Source organism: Salmo salar, chromosome 17 (assembly GCF_965601325.2).
Source record: "Salmo salar chromosome 17, fSalSal1, whole genome shotgun sequence".
Lineage (NCBI taxonomy): Eukaryota > Metazoa > Chordata > Actinopteri > Salmoniformes > Salmonidae > Salmo > Salmo salar.
In genome coordinates, this window is record NC_138307.1 from 72,932,511 (window position 1) to 72,939,098 (window position 6,588).

At 39.5% G+C, this 6,588-nt stretch overlaps 1 long non-coding RNA gene across 2 annotated transcripts; it reads left to right on the forward strand.

The window, feature by feature from the left end:
• Window positions 1-3,376: 3,376 nt before the first annotated feature.
• LOC145861424 (uncharacterized) lies at window positions 3,377-5,824 on the forward strand. 2 transcript variants are annotated; one of them, XR_014381219.1, is made up of 3 exons: window positions 3,480-3,605; window positions 3,695-4,584; window positions 5,262-5,824. It is a non-coding gene; the product is annotated as an uncharacterized LOC145861424 (long non-coding RNA). The 2 variants fall into 2 exon arrangements; XR_014381218.1 differs by having other exon boundaries at window positions 3,377-3,605; window positions 3,695-5,824.
• The last annotated feature ends 764 nt before the right edge of the window (window positions 5,825-6,588 follow it).

Sequence of the window (6,588 nt, forward strand, 5' to 3'; positions counted from 1 at the left end):
TGATCACATTTTTTTGTTCTAGTCAGGATTCTACCAGCCGTATTTAGCACTATCTGAAGTTTATTATTTAGCCATATTACAACCTATGTGTTGTGATAGTTGAGTTGTTTGCTCTATAAGATGTTAGTTCATATGCCTTGACATGTATGCCTAAGGTCGAGGCAATAATTATACACCGTGACAGAATAAATTCAACCACACCTTTGTTTCATCATTTTCAGACCACTAAACAACTATTGATTTAGAACCACGTTACCCGCAAGTATAAAAAAATAAACAGGAGCTGCCTTCACTATTCCAGCACCATTTAATCTTCAACATTTTAACATCAAATCCCCTATGCTTAGTCTAATACAGTGACAACTAATATACCAAAATATACCAAAACGATTTAGTCCAATCAATGTCCAATAAATGTAATCTCACTGTGTTCTTTGGGACCTTCAATGGTGCAGAAATGTGTTGGTATCCTTCCCTATATCTGTGCCTCGACACAATCCTGTCTCAGAGCTCTACAGACAATTCCTTTGATATCATGAATTGGTTTTTGCTCTGACATGCACTGTCAACTGTGGGACCTGATATAGACAGGTTTGTACCTTTCCAAATCATGTCCAATCAATTGAATTTACAACAGGTGGATGATCAATGAAAACAGGATGCACCTGAGCTCAAAATGAGTCTCGTATCAAAGGGTCTGAATACTTGTGTAAATAAGGTATTAATATTTTTTATATTCAACAAATGTGAAGAAAAAAATCTTGCTTTGTCGTTATGGGGTATTGTGTGTGCAGATGTCGTTTTGTGCCGTCTGCTTTGCATAATATAAGGAATGCAAAATTATTTGTACTTTTAATTTTGATAGTATATTTAGACCATTACTCATGGACTATTTTACTGGGTGACTTTCACTTGTAGGTGTGGACTCATCTAGTGGGCTGGACACTTGACGTTTTTACCATTAGAAGCCAGAGGTTGAGGGTAAATGGGTGCCTGTCAGGGGAGCTGGCGTCATCAACAGGCTCACCTCTGGGACTTCCTCTCGCCACTCCGATATATACTGTATATTCTGTCGTAGCCACTACACTCTTAGAAAAAAGGGTTCCAAAAGGGTTGTTTGGCTGTCCCCATAGAATAACTATTTTTGATTCAAAGTAGAACCCTTTTTGGTTCCAGATAGAACTCTTTTGGGCTCCATGTAGGACCTCCCAAAAGGGTTCTACCTGGAACCAAAAGGGTTCTTCAAAAAATGTTCCTATGGGGACAGCTGAAGAACCCTTTTTGGATCTAGATCTCACCTTTTTTTCCCTAAGAGTGTACGAGAACCAACTCAACCTGTTGTTTGTGGACGACTCAGTAATAGTCCTTCATGCAGTTAAAACTGATGATGATTTTGTACATTCATGCGACAGTTTATTCTTGTTCTAGCTGGTCTGACTAGCATGGTGTAGCTGGTTTTGCTAGTGACAGGCCTTCAGTGTATTTTGGACAATGGTGACAAGCCTTCATTCACTGTGTTTTCGACACAGGTGACAAACCTTCACTGGATTTTGGACACATACAAGCTTACAATGGTGATGCTGTTATACTGGTGACGAAGCTGGTCAAGCTGGTCTGACCACGTCCAACAGTTTGGGTAGTCGTATTTAGTATTATTTCTAACCCCGGCAGTCATTCTGGATGCATATTGTGTGAGAAGAAAAGTTCAAAATTGTTGATATCCCCACTCTGGCTGGATTCTGATAGGAATTAAACATCCCTTTTCAAGCTAGCATGACGTGACTTGATTCTGGTGACTGGCTTATTTTGGTCACCATCAAAAACACAGTGAAGTCTGGTCATCACAAAAACACAACAAAGAGACCACGGAAACACAGCGAAGGCTGGTCACCAGCATCGTCAACAGTCTCGTCCTGGTCTAGGCTGTTTTTCTCAGCAGAGGAGGCTGCCATCTTTATGCATGTGAATACTCTACACTTCAATTGTTGATCACACAGCGCTTGTGATTTACTGTAGGTTGACACAGCAAACGTACAGGCCTAAAGAAAGTCTACACCTCCATTTTGTTGTGTTACAAAGTGGGATTGAAAAATATGTAATTGTATAGTTTTTGTCATTTATCTACACAAAATACTCCATGAATACTCCATAATGTCAAAGTAAAAAAAACTAATCTGAAATGTTTTACAAATTAATAACCATTAATGAACTAAAATATAGTTGTTGCGTAAGTAGTTCAAAAGTAAAATGTGGCTTAACAAATCACATAAGTTATATGGACTCACTCTGTGTGAAATAATAGGGGGCTGACCCTTCCTCTGTCCCCCATACATACAGTGGCGGATTTAGGTATAGGCGACATGGACAGCCGCCCAGGGAGGCATCTTGCCGGGGGCGGCACTAAGACAACACTAAGACACATCTACATTGGTTGGTTACCAAGAAGACAGTGAATGTTCCTGAGTGGCCAAGATACAGTTTTGAGTTAAGTCTGCTTGGAAATCTGTGGCAACACTTGCAAATTGCAGTCTAGCCATGATCCACAACACCTTTACATAAACTATATAACATAGTGGGGCCTAACCCAAACCACGAAAACCACCCCCAGACCATTATTTCTCCTCCACCAAACTTTACAGTTGGCAATATGCATTCGGGCAGGTAACTCTCTCCTGGCATCCGCCAAACCCAGATTCATCCTTCAGACTGCCACCTCAATTACCTCGACTAACCTGTGCTACACATTGACTATGTACCGGTACCCCCTCTATATAGCCTCACTACTGTTATTTTACTGCTGCTCTTTAATTATTTATTATTTTTATTTTTTACTTATCCATTTTTTACTTAATACTTATTTATTTCAACTAGTTTGTTGGTTAAGGGCTTGTAATTAAGCATTTCACTGTAAGGTGAACAGGAAGAACCACTGTGGACCGCCACGACATCCAGATACCCACTGGTCCAGTGTTTTAGAACCTGGACACGTTTAGAACCTGGACAAAAGTTTATTTGAAAAGCTTACGAGTCCAGCAGACATGTAAAATACAACCATACAATACATTATTCAAAAAGGTACCAAAAAGTACAGTAAAAATAACACTTCCCTCTCAGGGGGGTGAAAACTTATATAATCGAGGTACATTTGTGTTTTATTTTGCATTCATTTCAAAGTATATTAGATTTCTTTCACTTTGACACTACAGAGTATTTTGTGTAGGTTGTTGACGATAAAATTGTCATTATATTGCTATTATATCCGTTTTAATCCCACTTTGTGAATACAATCTGAAGAAATCCAAGGTGGGTGTGGACTTTCTATAGGCACTGTATTTCAAAATGTAAACAGAGAAAACGTGAGAAGAACAAAGGAACTCTCCTCTCCCCTCTCCCAGACACCGGACACCATCAAGTCTTCGGTAAACAGCTGGAACAGGAAGCCATCATTGCTGACAGCTGTGTGCAGGGCTATAAAAGCGCAAAGTCTTCCAAGGGGACAATTGAAGTCTGGTGTACAACCAAACGTATACTGTAGATCTACATAGACATCATGAGAGCCACTGCAGCCGTCCTATTGGTCCTCTGTCTCCTGACCATCAGTCATGGTAAGTTACCATCATCTGAAACATGCTTGATCAACTTGGAGTTGAAGTTTTTCTTGGTATACTCTACTCATATGTCTTTGTCTCCATAGCATGGGACTGTCAGGAGGTAGTAAACATCAAGAATCTGATGCAGATCGATGCAGGACTGGGGCAAGTGGTTGCTACGGACACAAGTCAAATCCCCTACTACCTGGTAGGTGATAAATGGATCCGCATGCCTGGTTCCCTGAAGCATATCACTGTAGGACCAGCAGGGATCTGGGGTGTCAACAAGGACTATGCAATCTACAAGTATGTGGCCGGTAACTGGGTTCAAGCTGCAGGTAAGTGGAGAGCATTACTCAATATTTATCCAGAGGACACCTGCTTATTAGCTTTCCTGAAACCATCAGGCTGTTGAAAAAACGATTGATATTTTAAATTGTAACTTGTAGGTAATTTGGCAGTACTCACAGATATGTGCTCCTTGTTTGCTTGTCCGTCCGTCTGTCTGTCTTTGTGGTCTTCAGGCCTTCTGAAACAGTTGGATGCTGGAGGTGACCAGTTTGTTGTGGGGGCTAACATGGACGATACTCCATTTTGTCTGACAAGTAGTGCCACAGTTGGCTACAAGGGTCCAGGCTCACCCCTTCCATGGACAGGATTGCCAGGAGCTGTGAAGTACTACAGCTGCGGACCCTTTGGGTGCTGGGCAGTCAACAAGAATGATGATATCTACTTAATGAGTGTAAGATCTGGGAAAGAGTGTGAGAGCTGGAGTAGAGTAGTAGAGGATGGAGAGTGTCAGTTATTTTAAAACTGTTTCATATTATAACTGTTGAAATTGTCCTAAAACCCTGATTGAATCTGTTTGTTTCCAGCTGAATCAAGACTGCCAAAACAACGGGTGGAGTCACATTGAAGGCAAGCTTTCCATGATTGAGGTGGCAACTGATGGTAGTGTCTTTGGGGTCAACTCTGCGGGTAGTGTTTATACCAGGTAAGGTTGCTACTGAACTATGTGTATGGTCCACCACCCCCCCCCCAACAGTATTAACTTGAAAATGACTTGTAATAATAACTTAGAATAATAATGGTATACCTTTAATTATAACTCTGATCCTTACAGTACATGCTATGTGAATCTCCTTACACAAAAACTAAAATATTGTAGGTACATAAATAAAATCAGTTAAATATAATCAGATCTAAACTTATAGGACTTATTAAGAAATGTGTAGACAGTGTACGATAAAATATGTAAAAGTTGGATGTCCTGTAAAGCTACAGTTTGTGATAAAAAACAACAACTTCCCAGACACCCCACCACTTGTTCTGGTAAACAGCTGAGGAATGTAGTTAGAGAAATGTAACCACTCTCACATTCATACATGGAGCTACGGATGCAAAGACACAACAATTTTTTTATTTAAAAAAAAAAATGTTTATATTTTCTTTTAAAGCTAAACATTGTTTGTTTACAATAACATTGTTTACAAACAATTGAGTAAAAGCTTACATTTTGGCTTCTAATGTGGTTGAATAAAGCTCAAGATGCAGAAGTTATATTCTTCAAAAATCTATGGCTATATTTAATTATTAAAGTCCAAAAATGGATGTACTTAAAAAAAATGGATAAGCTTTAAAACATGAACCCCAACCCTTTCTTCAACACAGAGACGGCATCACAGCCAGTAAACCAGAGGGCACCGGATGGAGCAATATCCCAATGGGCATGCTCATGGGCCACGTGACCTACGACCTGGGCCGTCTTTGGGTCGTCTCCAAGTCTGGCGGCACCATGGTGTGCACACATTAGCCTCTTCTCTGTAGCTGAAGGCCGTTCGGGATCTGTCTAAAGTTCACTTGTGAACTCATTGATCTCTCTTTCTGGAAAAGCCTTTAGTTCATTAGTTCATAAAAATCCTTCATTTTAAAACCTATTGCTCTACCTATTATTTTCAGTTCTTCAATTATCTTATTGCCATTTAAAAAAATATCAATGAAGATGTTATATTTTCTTGACCACTCCTTGATTAACACTTCAATAGATCTTTGCCATGGAGGCTATTTAAGTGTAGTGTAAACTAGGGCATGGTCATGTTGCTCACAATCCACATGGGTTTTGCTGTGCTTCAGAGGTCATCAATAGGATTGGATGGAATCCTTGTCATTGTTTATTATCTCATTATATAATCATTTCCTGCAAAAATAAAGCATTCATTTTGAAACTATTGTAATTTCTGTGTTATTGTTTTTTTTTATGATATTGAACAGAGGGATTTTAGGTTGCTCTGCCAGTGGTGATTTTAGCATCGAAATCTTGGTGGGGCAAACTCAACCAATTTTTTTTTAGATACATGCCAGCAAAGCCACTGCACAACACAAACTGCCCACAAACTGTTAGGCCCTACATAAAGCTATCCCAACAGCAGAGCTTCCTTTCAGCACCATGGAGAGAATCCTTACCACCACTACACCTAGCTCTCAGCGGAGCCTGGCAACCTGGTCTCAGAGTATTTAGTATTATTCTGTACGTAAATCCTATCCACTCAATTTAGTATGATATGTTACATTTTGTATGGGATGTATTCATTTGTGGATGTCCATTACCATTTAGTATGATATGTTACGAATTACAATTGGTAGTATATGTTAAAAATGTGCAAAGCGTACAATATGTTACACATTCTGGCTAAATGTCTAACGTTAGCTAGTTGGCTTTACTATTTTTAGTTAGGGGAATAACTTTTTCTTCCCTCCAAGCCTGAGGGCGCACACTTTCTAATGAAGATACGGCAAATAGGAGTAGCAATATCGTCCGCTATTATCCTAAGTAATTTTCCATCCAAGTTGTCAGACCTCGGTGACTTGTCATTGTTGATAGACAAAAAATAAAAAATAAAATTCTGGCATGTCATGCCTAAGTTTGCTATTCTTGCCAATGAAAAATTCATTAAAGTAGTTGGCAATACAGGTGGGTTTTGTGATGAATGAGCAATCT